The sequence below is a fragment of the Nelumbo lutea genome, chromosome 1, assembly GCF_056320005.1.
Source record: "Nelumbo lutea isolate HS-2025 chromosome 1, American lotus-T2T, whole genome shotgun sequence".
Taxonomy (NCBI): domain Eukaryota; kingdom Viridiplantae; phylum Streptophyta; class Magnoliopsida; order Proteales; family Nelumbonaceae; genus Nelumbo; species Nelumbo lutea.
The window spans coordinates 180285050-180302797 of NC_142684.1; the positions used below are offsets into that span (position 1 = coordinate 180285050).

The 17748-nt window shown below is 41.8% G+C and overlaps 1 non-coding gene and 1 pseudogene across 2 annotated transcripts; both read left to right on the forward strand.

Moving 5' to 3' along the window:
• Positions 1–12439: 12439 nt before the first annotated feature.
• On the forward strand, positions 12440–14315 carry LOC148879568 (tetrahydroberberine oxidase pseudogene; annotated as a pseudogene). The gene has a single exon (XR_016105650.1). The product of XR_016105650.1 is annotated as a tetrahydroberberine oxidase pseudogene (transcript).
• Positions 14316–14641: 326 nt separating this feature from the next.
• On the forward strand, positions 14642–14714 carry TRNAA-CGC (transfer RNA alanine (anticodon CGC)). Its single transcript has one exon. It is a non-coding gene; the product is annotated as a tRNA-Ala (tRNA).
• The last annotated feature ends 3034 nt before the right edge of the window (positions 14715–17748 follow it).

Consider the following 17748-nt stretch of genomic DNA (forward strand, 5'->3'; position numbering starts at 1 on the left):
TGATTCACCAAGTTAGCAATTTGGAAGGCTTGGAGCCTTGGACGTTGAAAGGCTTTAACCATTGAAATCAAGTTGGGATTCTGAACCGGCAAGCCAGGGTAAGTCCAATTAAATTAATTTTATTATTTTAGGATTTAAAAAAAAATGGTCGGCTCTTCCCAAAACCCCAACTTTAGTAGCTCGATTTGGAAAATATTTAAAACAGAGGATGTTGAGGAGAAGGGGAAAAGAGTAGTTTGCCTAAAATGTAGAAAAGACTTTAGCTATTGTAGAAAAGTGGTACTGGCCATTTGAATAGGCATTTTCTCACACATGAGAAGGAAGAAGAAATAACCCACAAATTAAATGAATTGTTGAGATAATGGAAAATAAATTTTAAAAATAATGGGAGAAGTCGGAGAACCCCGCACGATCTCAGGGGGGTCCAAACTCCGCATGACGACGCCCCTGGTGATCACATCCGAGATAGCCAACTCCGAAGTTCGGCACATCTTAGTAGACACAAGGAACTCAATTGACATCTTATTAGAAGATGCACTTGAACAGCTCAGCATCAACAACGACCTCCTCACTCCATTTAACACTCCCTTGATGGGTTTCTCCAGGGAGTCTATCATTTCCATGGGGAAGATCTCACTACCCTTGCTGATCGGAGATGGTGAGATAACCTCTATGGAAATAGTGGACTTCATCATCATCTGTTGTCTTTCATCCTACAATGCCATCCTCGGTCTGCCGACCTTGAATGCTCTATGGGCCTCTATCTCCACATTTCATCTTGCCATGAAATTTTTGACCCCATACGAAGTGGGAGTGGCGCGTGGAGACTAGAGGGTAGCACGACAATGCTACCTAACGTCTTGCTGAGGAAAGCGCCTGACCACAGAAACCCTAATGACGAAGAGAATCGATCTCTTGGACAAATTGAAGACGTAGCACGGCTAGCCTGTTGAAGACCACATCCAAGTACCGCTCTCTGAAGAAGACCCCGAAAAGACGGTCCAGATCGGATCTCTCTTGGATGATCACCTTCGGGAGGACCACATCTAGTTGCTAAGGGACCATGCTAATGTGTTTGCTTGGTTGGTGACGGACATGCCAGGGATCGACCCCAAAGTCATCACCCACCGCCTGAACGCTGACCCATGTTGCCAACCCATCAAGTAGAAGAAGGGGAGCTTCGTAGCAGAACAGTGGCAGATAATCAACAAGGAGGTCCATAAGCTACTCAACATCGGCTTTATTCGGGAAGTAAGGTTCCCAGACTGGATGGCTAACATGGTGATGGTGAAGAAGGCTAATGGGAAGTGGAGAATCTAAATTGACTTCACAGACCTGAACAAGGCTTGCCCCAAAGACAACTTCCCCCTGCTGAGGATCGACTGACTCATCGACGCAATGGTAGGGCATGACCTCCTGAGTTTCAAGGATGCGTTCTAAGGCTACAATCGAATCCAGATGCATCTCGATGACCAGGAGAAAACCACCTTTATCATTGACCGTGGACTATACTTCTATAAGGTGATGTCGTTCAGCCTCAAGAACACCAGTGCTACCTATTAGCGACCGGTGAACAAGGTGTTCAAGGATCAGCTTGGCTACAACGATGAAGCATACATCAATGACATACCGGTGAAGAGCAAGAAGGCTGAGCACCACCTAGCCGACCTCAAAGAAGTCTTCGGCACCCTCAGGAAGTATAGAATAAATTCTTGGGGTTCATGGTTACATAGTGAGGAATTAAAGCCAATCCAAAGAAGATTCAGGCCCTCATCGACATGCAATTGCCCCGAACCTATAACAAAGTGCAACGCCTCACAAAATGGGTAGCTGCCCTTAGCAGGTTCATGTCCAAGTCTGCAAATCGATGCCTACGCTTCTTCAAGGCCCTAAAAAGAATGAAAGAATTCTAGTGGACTAAAGAATGTGAACAATCCTTTCAAGAGCTAAAAAGATACCTAAGCATGCCACCTCTCCTAACAAAGCCGAGCCCTAGGAATGAGTTGTTGCTCTACTTCTCAACCGGAGACGAGGTGGTGATCTCGGTACTGGTCAAGGAGGAAAACTGGGTACAAAGGCCGATCTACTACATCAGCAAAGTTCTCAACGGTGCAAAAACTCGGTACACAAACCTAGAGAAGGCAGCCCTAGCCCTAGTCACCTCGACAAAAAAGCTTAGTGTATACTTCCAATCCCATAGCATCCGAAAGGATTTGGCCGCCTAATCAAGTAGATTGTAGAGCTAAGCGAGTTCGACATTTACTATGCACCTTGGCCTGCCATCAAGGCCCAAACCCTGGCCAACTTCCTCGCAGAGTGCACATTCACAACACAGGACCCAACCCCAACACCACAGATATGGACTCTCAATGTTGACGATTCATCCAACAAGCAAGGTAGCAAGGCCGGTCTCATCTTCCTCAGCCCAAACAACATTGTACTAGATGGTTTATCCAACAACGAAGTTTAGTACAAAGATCTGATCGCTGGACTTCTACTTGCCCTAGACTTCGGTGCTCAATGCATCAAATCCTTCAGTGACTCCCAATTGGTGGTAAATCTGATCCACATCAGTTCGAGACTCAGACCCCAACCATAACAAGCTTCCTACAAAAGGTGCAAGAGCTCATCCAATGACTCAAACACTTAGTTATTCAGAAAATCCCCTAAGCCGAAAACATCTGAGATGACACACTTTCAAAGCTAGCTAGCTCGCCATTGACCGACCTTGACCCAACCGAACAGATAAACACATTGGCCCAGCCTAATATAGCACCAATGGCACTCCTCATCCTCCCCGTTCAGCAATGCTCATCTTGGATGGATCCCATAGTAAAGTACTTACAAGATGGTACACTACCAGAAGACCGAGCAGAAGCCAAGAGACTTGCATAGAGGTTGGCCCGGTACTGCCTTATCCAGGGATAGCTCTACCGCCAGTCACATACTCTCCCCTACTTGAGGTGTCTCCCCCCTTCCGATGCTAACTATGTCCACAGGAGACACATGTAGGTATCTGCGGAGACCACCATGGCATTTGAACTCTGGCTCACAAGGCACTCCGACAAGGTTATTTCTGGTTGACCATGAAGCAGGATGCAGCCCAGCTTGTCAGAAAGTGTGACTACTGTGAGAGGCACTTCAACCTTCATCACCAGCCTACGGTCCCCCTGAAGCCGATCACCATCCCTTGGCCCTTCGCACAATAGGGAATGGACATCCTTGTTCCCTTCCCTACCATGGTTAGGCAAAGAAAGTTTCTTTTAGTTGCAGTGGACTACTTCACCAAGTGAGTGGAAGCCAAGGCCTTAGCATGCATTACCGTACAAAATGTCTGGAATTTTTTCTGGCAAGGTATTGTCTACCTATGCGGCATACCTAGGCTTCTTGTCATTGACAATGGTGCACAGTTCACTGACCAGAAGTTTGAAGCATTCAACATCGATATGAAGATCGACCATCGGACTACAGCTGTAAATCGACCTTAGAGCAATGGACAAACCGAAGTGACCAACTAAACCCTACTACACGGCCGGAAAATCAGACTTGACCAGGCCAAGGGAAGGTTGGTCAAGGAACTGCTTAGCATCCTTTGGAAGTATAGAACTACACCACAGATAACAACTAGAGAGATGCCCTTCGGCCTAGCCTATGGGGCTGAAGCCATGATCTCCTTGGAAATAGGCTCGCCAACTCTCTAGACTGAGTTCTATGACGAGGAGTAGAACAACGAAGACCTCCACACAGAGCTTGACCTAGTAGAAGAAGCACGTAACTAAGCATACCTCAAGATGGCAGCATAACAGTAAAGAATGGCTAAGTACTATGACTCTAAAGTCCGAAGAAGGGAGTACAAGACCGGTGACCTTGTTCTTCACAAAGTCAGAGTACTCACGCTAGGAGAAGGAAAGCTCAGATCTAACAGGGAAGGACCGTACAGAGTCACCAAAGTATTCGAACCTAGTACTTGTAGGTTGGAAGACCTCGACGTGAAGCCCGTATCAAGGAACTGGAATACTGAGAACCTAATAATGTACTACTAGTGATTCTACATCAATAAAGATACTCTTCTTGCATTCATTTATTCAACATATATTGCATGGCACGTAGCGCACAACATGCATTGCACGGCATACACCACCCAACATACCACGCAATGCACACTGTGCAACCACATCATCCAGCCAAACTCCCAACGGTTGGGACACCCGCACATTGACTCGACTGACCTATAATGACCAGAGCCTGCAATGCATAGCTACATGCTAGCCCAATAGCACATAGCCGACCAATCAACTTGACTCGGCTGTTGATGGCCAGAGCCTAAAGCAGGGATGAATGCTCCCACCTCTGAAGGCTAGAGGGCGGTCACTGAACTCTGCACACCTTGCTAACAAATCATCAAATCAGAGCTAGCTGAGGAATGACTAGCCCATGAAGAGTAGAAAGCTCCCTAAGACCAAGTGCAGCTGAGCATCCCCTAAGAAATGAGAGCTTGTAAAGCACTTCAACTAGGAAAGCCAAAGACCAAAGATCTCGACTACTCCTGATCTCAACCAAGATAAGACTGAGGCCTGCAACATAGTTCAATCTAATGCTCCTCGGAGGCTTTGAACTGAACAATTACCGCCCTTGCCTAGGCCACCTTCTTGTCGGCCTCCTTCCGTAGCTTCCCCTGCACCTTCTTCAGCTCAGAGACGCACCCCTTTAACCTATGAACGATTTTGGATTGCTAATCGATAACATGCTTCAGCTCAGCAACCTCAGCTTCTATCGTGGTCGTCCGTGCACCCGCAACCTCGAGCAACATTAACCGACCAAGAAAAAATAACCAGCAAAAGCAAGGACTTACCGACGCCACTTGATGTATGAGCACGCTCTCCAAGACATCGCTTGTGGACTCCGCCACCTCCTGCCTCATGGCCGGCATCAAAAGGCCGCAAAGAAGTTGCTCGACGATGCCCTTTGCCACTAACTCGTCCTCAATTCGAACGTTCCACCACGACACATGAATAGCTAGACAACAACCCTTCAAAATGTTGTCTCGTGGAGAAGGGGGGTGGGTGGCCTAAGTGCCCTCCTTTGGGTTGACTACTACGACCTCTTCCTTGGCCTGCCTGGTTCTTTTTTGCCATTGAGAAGTCTGTTCGATAGACCTCGGTTGCACCATCTAGGATTGGGGCAAAGCCCCCTAAGCCCTTCAGCTATGCCTGTCTTGCCCAGCCCTCATCCGACGAAGGATCTCTTCATAGCTCGCCATCTCAGCACTTGCATGTGACAAACGATGGATCAATACTAGTCAAACACCCTGGAGATGAAAAATAGATCAACCAAACCGAAGTGAAAGAATAGATCGGCCTCCTCACTCATCAGCCCAGCATGGATCAACATCGAGAAGGACTTGTAATGCATCACATTGACCTCCCCAATCATTCCTATTGCTGCCCTCTCTTCCTCGGTGAGCTAAGCCAACTCAAGCTACTTTACCTTCATCCTCAGATTCTAGAGCTTGGCTGGAAGAGGCGAGCCCCCGGGACAATGCACAAAGAAGAACTTCTTCTTCCAGTGCTTCACCGAGGATGGGGTCCCAACCAGCACCTTGATATGATGTCGGGCCGATAAGTAATAGTATCCCAAGTGGTGGTGCTTCAGTCGAAGTAAATAAAAGATCACCCTCAAAGTAATCTCAATGTCATGGATGAAAGCAGTAGGATAGGAGACCGATCAAGAACCTAAAGGAGTTCAGCATTAGTTGAACAAGCAGTACTCGATACCACCCGGACACTTCGACAAGCCCCTTGTGTAGAGGGAACCTCAGCCCGGATTCCAAGCTCTTCTCATACAAACAAAGCTCATTCAACCGAGCATCTATGGGCCTCTCACCAATCCTCGAGCACCTAACTTCATACCCTTCCGGAGTGCATTATAAAGTCCGAATTCGAGCCACATCCCTGGGCAACAAACAACACAGTGTGGTCCCGAATCGGCAACCATCCCATAGAGTAAGGTTGACCTCCTCAGTTGAGGGCCCTGCCTTAGCCTCCTCAGCCTTGGCATTCCTCACAGAATTGACCCCCTCAATGTCCTCGGCCTCGGCCCCCTGGCTAGTAGCCTCACGAAAATCGAGCACGGCAGCCTCAGTGAGAGACCCCGACTCAAGCTTAGAATAGGAAGCAGAAGACGAAGCGAAAGAAGAGGAAGCAGAAGAAGAGGAAGAGGAGTGAAAAGACGAGGAAGACATCTTGCCAAGTTTTGAAAGGTTAGGACCGCGGAATTGAAGCAAACACTGAGCAACCAAAGACTACTTTTCGTTGAGCTCCAAGCGCAATTTCTTTTGCAAATGACAAAGTATTAATGCCCTTCACCCCTTTTTATAGGGCCCCAACGGTCCAAAATCAAGGCAAGATAACGGTGTGGATCAAACGCCTCTTTCTGACAGCTCGGGAAGACAAAATGACCCCACTAACCTTCGCACGCATGTGACCTTGGGAAGGCGAAACATCGCTTCCTTCAACATGATGCGAGCATCAAATCGGCCGGTCCACTCAAAAGCTGATTCAATCCCAAGGTCCTCTGCTTATATGGCACGCCCAACCAACTTCAGACTTGAGTTCCTCAATTGAGAACCAAAGAGCTCTTCCACACCACCAAGGCTGCCTTATCACCTTAGCCACATCAACACCATGTCACCTCCGCAGCCTACCTTCTTGCCTCAGCCACATCAGCACTGTGTCATGTGGATAAGCGTGACCCAGACAGGAGAATGTCATATGGATGAGGACTCCACTAGGGATTAGGTCTTATCTCAAAGTCCTTGGTGGATAACCTCCTCCCGACAACCCTGGAAGACTCATCCAACCAGACGTGGATCTTCGATTATAAAAAGGTACCTCACATAAAATTCAAATATTATTATTATATTCAATACATAAAACATAAGTTCATATTACATCCAATAATATGCAGGTTAGAAAGGGTTGTGTCTTGTAAAATCCATTTTTACTCTTTCTCTCTCTCTAATATGCCATATTCCAATTGCCTATTACAATCATATGCATATTGGTTCTTAAATTAAATTTCTCATGATGGTGGATGTTTGTCAATAAATTGTAAAATTAATTATTAAAATTTATATTTTAATGAATATTAATACAAATTATATTTCTTTTAAGTCCTTCCATCATTCTTGTAACAGTTACTAACATGTCTCGATATCTCACTTTATATAAACCAATAAACTATGTTTTTGTATGTAAATAACTTATTATAGTCTATATATAAAACTTACATTTATTGTTATTAATATATTCTTTAGGATTTATTTTGAGTTCCCTAATGCATTCTTCATTCATGTGTATTCAAAATAATCCTAATATGTCTCTTAAAATTAACTTTCCCATACAACCTGCATTTTTTATATTTCGAACCTTAATCATGCTCTTTCCTTAATTTAGAGTGAAACTTGGATGACATCAATGAAATTTGTGGTGATGTCTAAGCATATGATATGGGGGGACTACTCTTTTATGGAGATTAACTCTTATAAAAACACGAGAGCGTTCTCTAATCTGGATTAGCTGCATACTCGATGTCTGTAATGGAGTTATTCAACCAATAACAATACCCAGCATCAGCTATATTGCAAAAATAGTTACTATAAAATACTATAACCCGACCACTGAGAGCAAAGTTATGATCTCTTTAATGTTTTGTACCATGCAAAGAAGAAAGGAAAAAAAAAATAAAAATAAAGCTAACTACCCATTCACTCCAAATACTAACTTTGGACTTCTCCACCTGATGTAATAGTTCTTTCTCCTCTAATTGTATTTCTCTTGCAGCAAAAAAATTAAAAAAAAAAAAAAAAAGAAACTTGTGACTTTGGTTTATTTTTTTAATATATATTCATTGAACTTACCCTTAACCTAATTAACTTATTGAACTTAATTAGCATAAATAATCGTAACCTTACTCCTAATTAACTTACCTGATGAACTTAATTAATTTAATTCGCATAATTAATTGTAACCTTAGCCTTAACCTGATTAAATTACCTAATGAGCTTAATTAACATAATTAATTGTAATTACTTATAAAAGATGAAGTCTAAAATGGGAATTGTAGTATTTTTTATTAGTTATTATTTTACAATATGGTATTAATTTTTATTCTGCCTCTTGGGTTTCTTCATTATTGTCCAGGGTTTTTATTGAATCAATATGGTAAGGTACTAACTGGCACTAAATTGCCTTACCAGGTATCTAAGAATCTAAGGTTTGGTCTGTAATTCCACCATGCATGTTCTTCCCCTCTGCGCCTGGCCTAGAGCTATCACAAACTGTCTAGGTTAATGACAATATCAATGAAGGGAGCGAGTATAGGGTCATTTTATATACCACAACATTGATAAATTAATTTTCTGTTATTCAACAATACATTTCTTTTAATTACCTTCATTTATACATATATAATTTAATTAATAATGTTTTTAATTTTCTATTATTTATCTAGAATTTTTATTTAAATTTAACTCTTATTTATTAAATAATTCTGTTATTGAATTTAATTATAATAATTTTCAAAATCAATAGAAAATCTATTGAAAATTAATTAAATTTCTTTTATTTAACAGTAAACTAGACTTCACTCCCCATCCCCAATCAGGGATTTCTATTAATTCCTATCCTCGTCTTTACCCCACCAATTGGCAATCTCCATCTCCAATCCCATCAGGTTGGGGTGTCCACAAACCTATGGAGGTTGGAGAAAATTGCCATCCTTAGCCACAACCAGCAAGAAACCTTACCAACCAGCTACTTGGCAACTTGTAGAATATATAATATGATGATTATATTTCTTTTGATCCCTTCGTCGAGAGTTTGAATATCAAATTTCCCCATGCATAGCATAGGGGCCCGCTGGTAACAAATCAAGTCTAACAAAACTTGGATCCAAACCCTAACCTAATTCAAGAAAAAAAAACCAAGAATAAAGTGTTTCTAGATAGGACTAAAAGATCCAAACCCTAACCTAAGCCCGATAAACTTGCAATTAATTCTTCAAATTGGACAACCGGACTTGCAGCCCTATTTCTAGATAAAATGACTTGCTTTATCATTTTAATCTTTAATTAACTCAACCAAATAAAAGATCAAACCAAAAATATCAAAATAAAATACGAAGAAGTAAGGACAAGCCCAATGCAAATTTCTGAATCCCACTGCAGATCTATAAACATTCAAAATGTCAAATACCCACATTTTATGCATCAATACCTGCCCATGAATTAACATAATTCCGAATTGGCACCCCAACAGTACTTTGGCCCTACAAATTCTAACCCTGGACTGATCCGTCATTCTCCCAATAAAATATGTATGTATAGCTTCCCCACGCTCCGCATGGGTCATTTACTAGATAAAGATAAATATTCGAGCTTTTTTCAAACTGATTTGGACAGCTCCCATTTTATATTCACACGTTTTTTTCTTTCTTGCCCACAGACAATTATTACATATATATATATATATATATATATATATATATATATAGATATATGTTGGAGGATGACCAACACATATAGACCTCTCCAACCAGTTGTTACAACGTAGAAAGGTTAGAATTGACTATGAAAATTAGATTAATATTTTTGTTAATTTATTAAAAACCCTCATTCTCATATCTTTAAACAAAGTGTCAAGTTTACCCCCACAACCACAATTAACCAGAAAGAATGCTTTTACTTTTCACAAAGCTTTTGAAATAATTTATATTGAACCTCTCCAGCCTTGAGACTCATTTTAAGGCGCAAGGTGCCAAAAATAGGGTAACAAACCGGATTGGATTGAATCAGATATTCTTAGGTCCAAATTTGATTTGTTAATATTCTGATCAAGTGGAATCTTATGATCTTCAAATCTAATTTGGACTATAATTAGACATTATATAGTATTAATAAATTAAATTAATAATTATCAAAATATTATATTCTATTAATAGTGAATTAAAAATGACTTATGAATTGAAAAGAAATTGGATGAAACTTAAACCCATATTTTTTAGTAAAAATAAGACATTAAACCAATTTAACTAGTAGAAATAACATAATTAGTTTCAAATTGAAGAAACTCTCATTGGATTGGATTGAATAGGGGAGGATCCATGTATTATCCAATTTTATATAAACAGATTGCATTCGGAGCACCCTTAAATGGACCATGCATATCCAAATTCAAATTCAGTTAAAACAGATATAATTGTAGCCCTATGAAATTAAAGTAATAACCACTCTATTTGTCTATGGGTTTTCTTTTTTCTTTGCTTTTCAACAAGCATTGCTTTAATTAATGGGTTCCTGGTGGGAGGGTTCATGTGATATGGGATTTCTTTTTTTTTTTCAATAATTGAAATAGGAGCAAAGTATACTTCCAAAAAATGGAAGCAAACTTTTACACTCAATGTTAGACCTAGTCTTAAAATAAAATTCATATTTGTATCTATCACAATTCACAACGAAACAAAATACAAAATTTGTTAATGCAAAACGTAAATCAAGTTTGCGTTCATATATACATTTTGACCAAATTTGCTTGTGGATATACATCAGGAAGATGTTTTTGTGGATAAGTGTTCTCGATGTATGGTTATAATGAGGCGTGGATAGGTGTGAATAGAGTTCTTGTGGGTAGGAGATCCGAAGTTGATGATTTATAATGGAGTGGAAATCTTGTTTCTCCGTCCATCTAACCATGTAGCTAGGCTAATAACAATGAATTCTGAGGAGGTGCAGAAATGGAAGTCCATCATATCTCTTGTCCCCAGTTCTGCTCTTCCATCCCAACCACCTGAAAGTGAGATATGACGGGCTATTCGAACTATTGCATGCATGCACACTTCTGCAACGCCTGATAGCGTAGCGGTTGAGTTGGGTTATTATATATAATATTAATAATAATAGTAATAAGAATGAGAGGACGTTGAAGTCGGATTAGGAGAGAGTTTAAATTATATTTGGTTTGGTCATTGAATTCGACTTCTCATGTTTGATCGTTGAATCATATATCTATTAGCCTTTCTCTGGCTTTACAAGTTAATATTGAAAGGCAAGACAAAGACAAAGAAGGATGGTTCCATGACATGCATCCAGATGACTTCAGTGAAGTTTGTGGTGATGTGTGGCCGGATATATACGCGGAAATGGATAAAAGGAAGATTAATTGCTTGTCAAAGTCCTAATAACTTGGTCATGGACGTCGTTGAATTCCAGGATGGACACTGGACCAACTCCTGATTGTCGGATATCCCTCTTGATCCTAACAAATCGCATCGGATCGGATAAGTGATTCGATCCACTGTGACCCGATCTAGTCCGTTAATTATGAAATATTATATAATTATATATTTTATATTTTAATATAATATTTATATTACATAATATAAATATAATTCTAATTGAATTGGATATCTGATAATACATTCCAATTTGAATTATACTTTTAAAAATCCAACGGATTTGAATTCATCCAATTTTTTTAATGGATTGGATTGGATCGGATATACCCTTACCAAATCCAAACCGATCAGTTTGCAGAATTTACAGCCTTTGTTTCAAATCTGTTTGAAAAGAGCGCAAATACAAATAATTTAAGAGCAAATACAAATATGGAAGGTTCATGAAAATGATATCATTTACATTTACACACTATACATCTCTCTTCTTCCTAAACATAGCCTCAAAAGTCAAGAACTATGGGATTCATCAAAGAGATTAAATGGGTTATAAACATTGAGGTGGAATCAAACCATTCTGAATCACACTGACCAACAACCACCATTCTGTTTGTGGTTCATTTTGGACACGCAGACACAATACATTGTCAACTTTTCTATGTGGTTCACCATTCAACTTTGAACCATATATATATATATATATATATATATATATATATATATGGATAATTTATAATATATTAAGAATATAATATAATATGTTAAAAAGTATATATAATTATATTTTTGTCGCATGTATGAAATTTATATTGCATTTTATATGACCAAAGATGATAAACACACGGAATCATGACTTGGACACGTCATCCATTTCTTTGTAAAACATGCGATTGTATTCAAGTAAAACTATATATCTTCCATGGTTTGGTATTAGTCATAAAAAGGTGTCATTTATTGAAGATGAAGTCGTCAAATGAAATACGAAGGCTATGTTTGGTTTGAAGGAGAAGATAGGGAAAGTGTCTTTCCGTTCCTTTTCTTACTTTTTTCTTCAAACCAAACATAGCTTAAAAGAAAGTCAAATATCAACAAAATTAATAATGGAAGCATGCACATTATCTTACCTACGTCAAACAAATAGAAAAAAATCAGGATTTTTATGGTTTTGGCCAACACCCAGACAAAAAAAAGTATAAATACGCAAGCCCATAAACTTTTCCTACACACCAAATACACACGTAAAGAGCAAAATAAAAAAATCATGGGGAGTTCATCAACTTCTGCAATACTTTCCTTATTTTTTATCCTTGTTTTGGTTCCATGGGCAACCTCAGCCTCAGTGGAGGAGAGATTTCTTCAATGCCTTTCCCTCCATTCTGATCCCTCCTCTCCAATCTCCGCTGTGGTTTATTCCCCCAATAACTCCTCTTATCTGTCGATCTACACCTCTACTATAACAAGTCTTAGGTTCCTGCAGTCTTCCGCTCGAAAACCTCTCTTTATCATTACTCCTTCCACAGAATCCCACGTCCAAACCGCTGTTATCTGTGCAAAAGAGAATGGTTTGGAGATCAGAATACGAGGCGGAGGCCATGACTACGAGGCCCTCTCATCTATGGCTGAAGTTCCATTCGTCATTGTTGACATGTCCAATCTGAAAACCATCACTGTGGACATTGAAGACAACAGTGCATGGGTTCACGCTGGTGCGACCCTGGGCGAACTCTATTACAGAATTGCAGAGAAGAGTAACGTCCATGGCTTCCCAGGTGGGGTTTGCCACACTGTAGGCGTTTCCGGCTTCCTCGGCGGTGGTGGGTATGGTTACATGCTCAGAAAATATGGCCTCGGAGCTGATCAAGTCATTGATGCACAAATGGTCGATGCAAATGGAAAAATCCTCAACAGAGAAACCATGGGAGAAGATCTGTTCTGGGCCATCAGGGGAGGAGGTGCAGCAAGCTTTGGAATTATTCTACGGTGGAAAGTGAGATTGGTTCCAGTCCCACCAGTTGTTACTGTTTTCAATCCGTCCAAGACAATAGAAGAAGGAGCAACGAAGCTCGTCCACAGGTGGCAATACGTTGCACATAAGCTCCATGAAGACATATTCATGAGAATCAATCTGGCGCTCACAAGCACCAGTTCAGGCGGCAAAACAGTGAATGTTGAGTTCAGCTCCATGTTCCTCGGTACTATTGACAGACTCCTCCCTCTGATGAACGAGAGCTTCCCAGAGCTGGGTTTGAAACGAGAGGACTGTATTGAATTGAGTTGGATCGATGCCATGAAGTATCTTGGTGGATTCCCAGATAGTACACTGGAGGTTTTACTCAACAGAACTCTTCAGAGCAAGAGCCTCTCCAAGAATAAATCCGACTATGTTAAGAAACCAATTCCTGAATCTGCGTTTGAGGGAATATGGAAAAGGTTTCTTCAAATGGAGATACCTGTAATGCAGCTAAATCCCTATGGAGGAAGAATGAGTGAGATATCAGAATCTGCAACTCCATTCCCACACAGAAAAGGGAACATATACAAAATCCAGTACATTATAATCTGGCAACAAAATGGGACTCAAGAAATCAAGAGGCACATAAATTGGGTCAGAGAGCTGTATAAATACATGACTCCTTATGTCTCCAAGTCGCCAAGGGAAGCATATCTCAACTACAGAGATCTTGACATTGGAAAAAACAACAAGGGCAATACAAGCTACTCACAAGCTAGCATCTGGGGTCGAAAGTATTTCAAGAACAACTTCGACAGGTTAGTATATGTGAAGAGCAAGGTCGACCCAGGGAATTTCTTCAGAAATGAACAGAGCATTCCAGCAGTGACAGCATGGTGAGCAGAGCATTCCATCACTGGTCCAATCTTCTCTAGTCTTTGATAGCCAAGCAGTCGGTCGGGTGAGCTTACAGCATTTACAAACAAGAAATAAAAGGCTAAATATATTGCATTTTTTTGTGATTATGTGGTGTTGTATACAACATTAATTGTCTTAACAAGTTGTTGCTCTCTTGTATAATTTTTTTTTTCATTGCAAAGGAATAATTTTCAACGTTAAGAGTTTCTAATTCTTATTTCTTTTGAATTATTGAATAAAATCTTGGTTGGGGTATGAAGGGTACTGTAGCAATTATTCTCTATTCTAATCTTTATCTTTTGGTTAATTACTTAAATATACACCCTGTGGTTTGACCAAAATATCGTTTCACATGTCCATTAAATTCTAGTTTTATTCTTCATGCATACGGTTCGTCTTCTTCTTCTTCAAACTATGCAATCCAAGCCGGGAGGCCCTAGATACAGTTGACTCTCCCTAAAGTCTGTTTGTTGACTCCGTTCTTTTGAGAGAGGGAGGGAGAAGATATTTAAGAAAGTATCGGTTATGCTTTTGAATATATAAGGGGGTGTAGCTCATATGGTAGAGCGCTCGCTTCGCATGCGAGAGGCACGGGGTTCGATTCCCCGCACCTCCACATTTAATTTTCTCGTTTGTTTTGTCCAAGAAAAAGTGCAACTTGTGCCGACCCAACTCGAACCCAAACTGAACCAGGCCAGAGCACGGGTTGCATTTGGTCCTTCGGCTAAGCCTGGGCCCATTTTGAACTTGGCTCAGGCCTAACCCCAAGTTCAAATTCAATCTAAGTCAGGGCCAATTATATATATGTATATGCATATATAAACACTTATTTTTATGTATATATACATAATTTTTAGTAAATACATGCGTATACTAATTATTAGTATGTGCTGATGACCAACCTGACCCCGCCTGGTATACCAAATTTTAGTGTAGACTACGCTTAAATTAGATAATTCAAGGTTGATCACAGGATTAAGCTTTAGGCCCAAATTTTAGGGGTGAATGACCAACCTGAGCCCGGCTCAGCCCAACTGGCCAATATAAATTTTTAAGGAATTATTTTGTCACATCATATCAAATAATTGCTTCTACTAAAAAAATATAATCATCGTATTAGGTGTTGGCATTTAGGTCTCATTTGCTTTTCGGAAAATTATTTATCTGAGTAAAAGCACTTACCTTACCCAGGTAAGTGCATTTACCCATGTTCTTTTATTTCCCAAATAAGGCAATGGCCATTTTACATGTAAAAATCCATTATTAAAAGGGACAATTTTGTTCCAATCAAGTGTTGGCAACTTCCCCACAAGAAAATAAACTTCCCCCGCCACTACCTCCTCGGCAACCTCTTGCTTCAGTCGTTCCCTCTCTGCCTTCAATTTGGTGATCTCGTTCTTCAAACCGCGAACCAACTCTACTTGCTCGGCCAATTGCACCTTCAATTGTAGGTACTCGAAATGTTCCTTCTCATACCACTGCTGCAATTCACGAAGGCGATCAACCACAGCAACAGCCAAGCATGCGTTCTGCGGACACCGGAAGCATTGTTAGAACGAGAAAACATACTCAAAACAACAAAGACACTTAAGTATGAACTTACCTTATGAGCGAGCACTCTAATGTGCTTCTCCCAGTATTCCCGGCCTCTTCAGTGATGTAGGCTGTCATCATCCCGCGGAGCAGCTGCTCGGGAACTCCGGAAGCTCTAGCCCGTCCCGACTATGAATTGTCCAGCGTGACACATGGATGTCCAAGCTGCTGCTACTCACCTCGACCTGCATAGGGAAAGCCATTGGGCAAGCTTCCCCGGGTTCCACGACCCCCACGTCCTCATCATCGTTTCCCTACCATCGAGCTCTCTTCTGCTGGTGAGGTGCCCTCTCGAACCACATCAGGGGAGGAACTACCTCGGTACGGACCTGCGGTACGGTGCCAGCCCGACACTTCCTCTAGCAATTCTCCTTCATCCGGCATACGATCTCCTCTTCACTCGCCATCTCTACACCTGCATCACGGAAGCGCGATAGTAAGTACGAGAACAAAGAGGCAAAGAAAGTACAGGAAGATAAAGCAATGAAAAGGACATACCAACCACCTTGCGCATCAACCTGCCGAGCATCAGCATCTCCGAGCATGTATACACAGTTACATCTATCTTGTGGATCATGCTCAGAGCTGACCTTTCCTCCCAAGTAAGCGCCGACCATTGAGGTTGGGGCACTTTCGTTCTTGGCTCTTGTAGCACGACTGGGAAGGGGAGGCCCCCAGAACAATGAACAAAGAAAAAAGTCTCATTCTAGTGCTTCACTGAGGAAGGAGTCCCGACCAGCACTTTGACGTCCTTCCTAGCCAAAAAATAATAATAGCCTTGCTGGTGAGGTTTGAGCTGAAGAAGGAAGCTCACCATACCCAGGGTCAACTCGATATCACGGACGACGCATTAGGACAGAAGGCCGACCAAAAACCTAAAGGAGTTCGGCATCAGTTGCACCGGTAGTACTTAGTACCATGCAAGTACCTCGGCAACCCCTTCGTTCAAATGAAACCTCAGCCCGACCTCCAGACTGTTCTCGTACACATAAAGTTCGTCGGGCCGAGCATCGGTTGCCATTTCACCGTGTTGTGGGCACCTCATTCAAAAATCCTTGGGGATGTCATACATAGCTTGGATCCGAGCCATATCCTCGAGGCCCAACACATAGGGTGTGGTCCCAAACCGACAACCAGTCTACAGTAGAAGCTCGACTTCTACACTAGAGGAACCAACCTCGGCCTCCTCAACCTTGGCCCCCTCAACCTCAGCATCCTCGAAAACCCCAACCTTGGACTCGTAATCGGACCCACTAGAGCCAGAAGAGCTAGAAGCGGAAGAAGAATGGGAAAATGAGGAAGACATCTTATCGAGCTTGAAGCCGAGGAATAAAAATAAAGCACCGAGCAACGATGACAACACCCCGCCAAGTTGTCCCAGCAACTCCTCTCACAAATGGAAAAGGGGGAATGCCCTTTCACCCCTTCTTATAGCCCACAAGGATGCTAATTGACGCCAGATCCACGGTAGAGTTCAACCGTCGCCCTGACAAAGCTCGGGAAGACCAATCAGCACGACTGCTACTGCATGCGCGAAGCCTCAGAAATCGAAGTGATGACCATGACAAGCAACAAACAGTGCATTAATTGCTCTAGTCCACCCTGTAGCGGTGGTCCAACCACCAATGCACGTGCCAGAGGTTCGCCTAGGCCCACCGGGTCAACTAGCTACCATGATTTCCTCGGGACGCCCAACAGCAAAGAAGGCATCGCTCTGTCTCAGCCAAGCATCCCACTCTTCGACTTTGGAACTGGGGGAGTGGTGCTTGGATCCCAAAATTTCAAGAACAAGTTCCCTAGCCAAAAGCATACCCTCAACTTCGAAGCTTGACAAACTACAACCGAGCTTCACAATAGCTTGGCACCTACGAAGCCCCCAACTTTGAAGTTCGACAGACCAGAACCGAGCATCATAATAGCTCGGCATCGGTGAGGCCCTCAGCTTCGAAGATCGGCAAGCCTCAATCGAACATCACAACAAGCTCGGCACCTAGAGGACCTTGAGCATCACAATAGCTCGGCACCTGGGGGCCCTCAACTTTGGAGCTTGGCAAGTC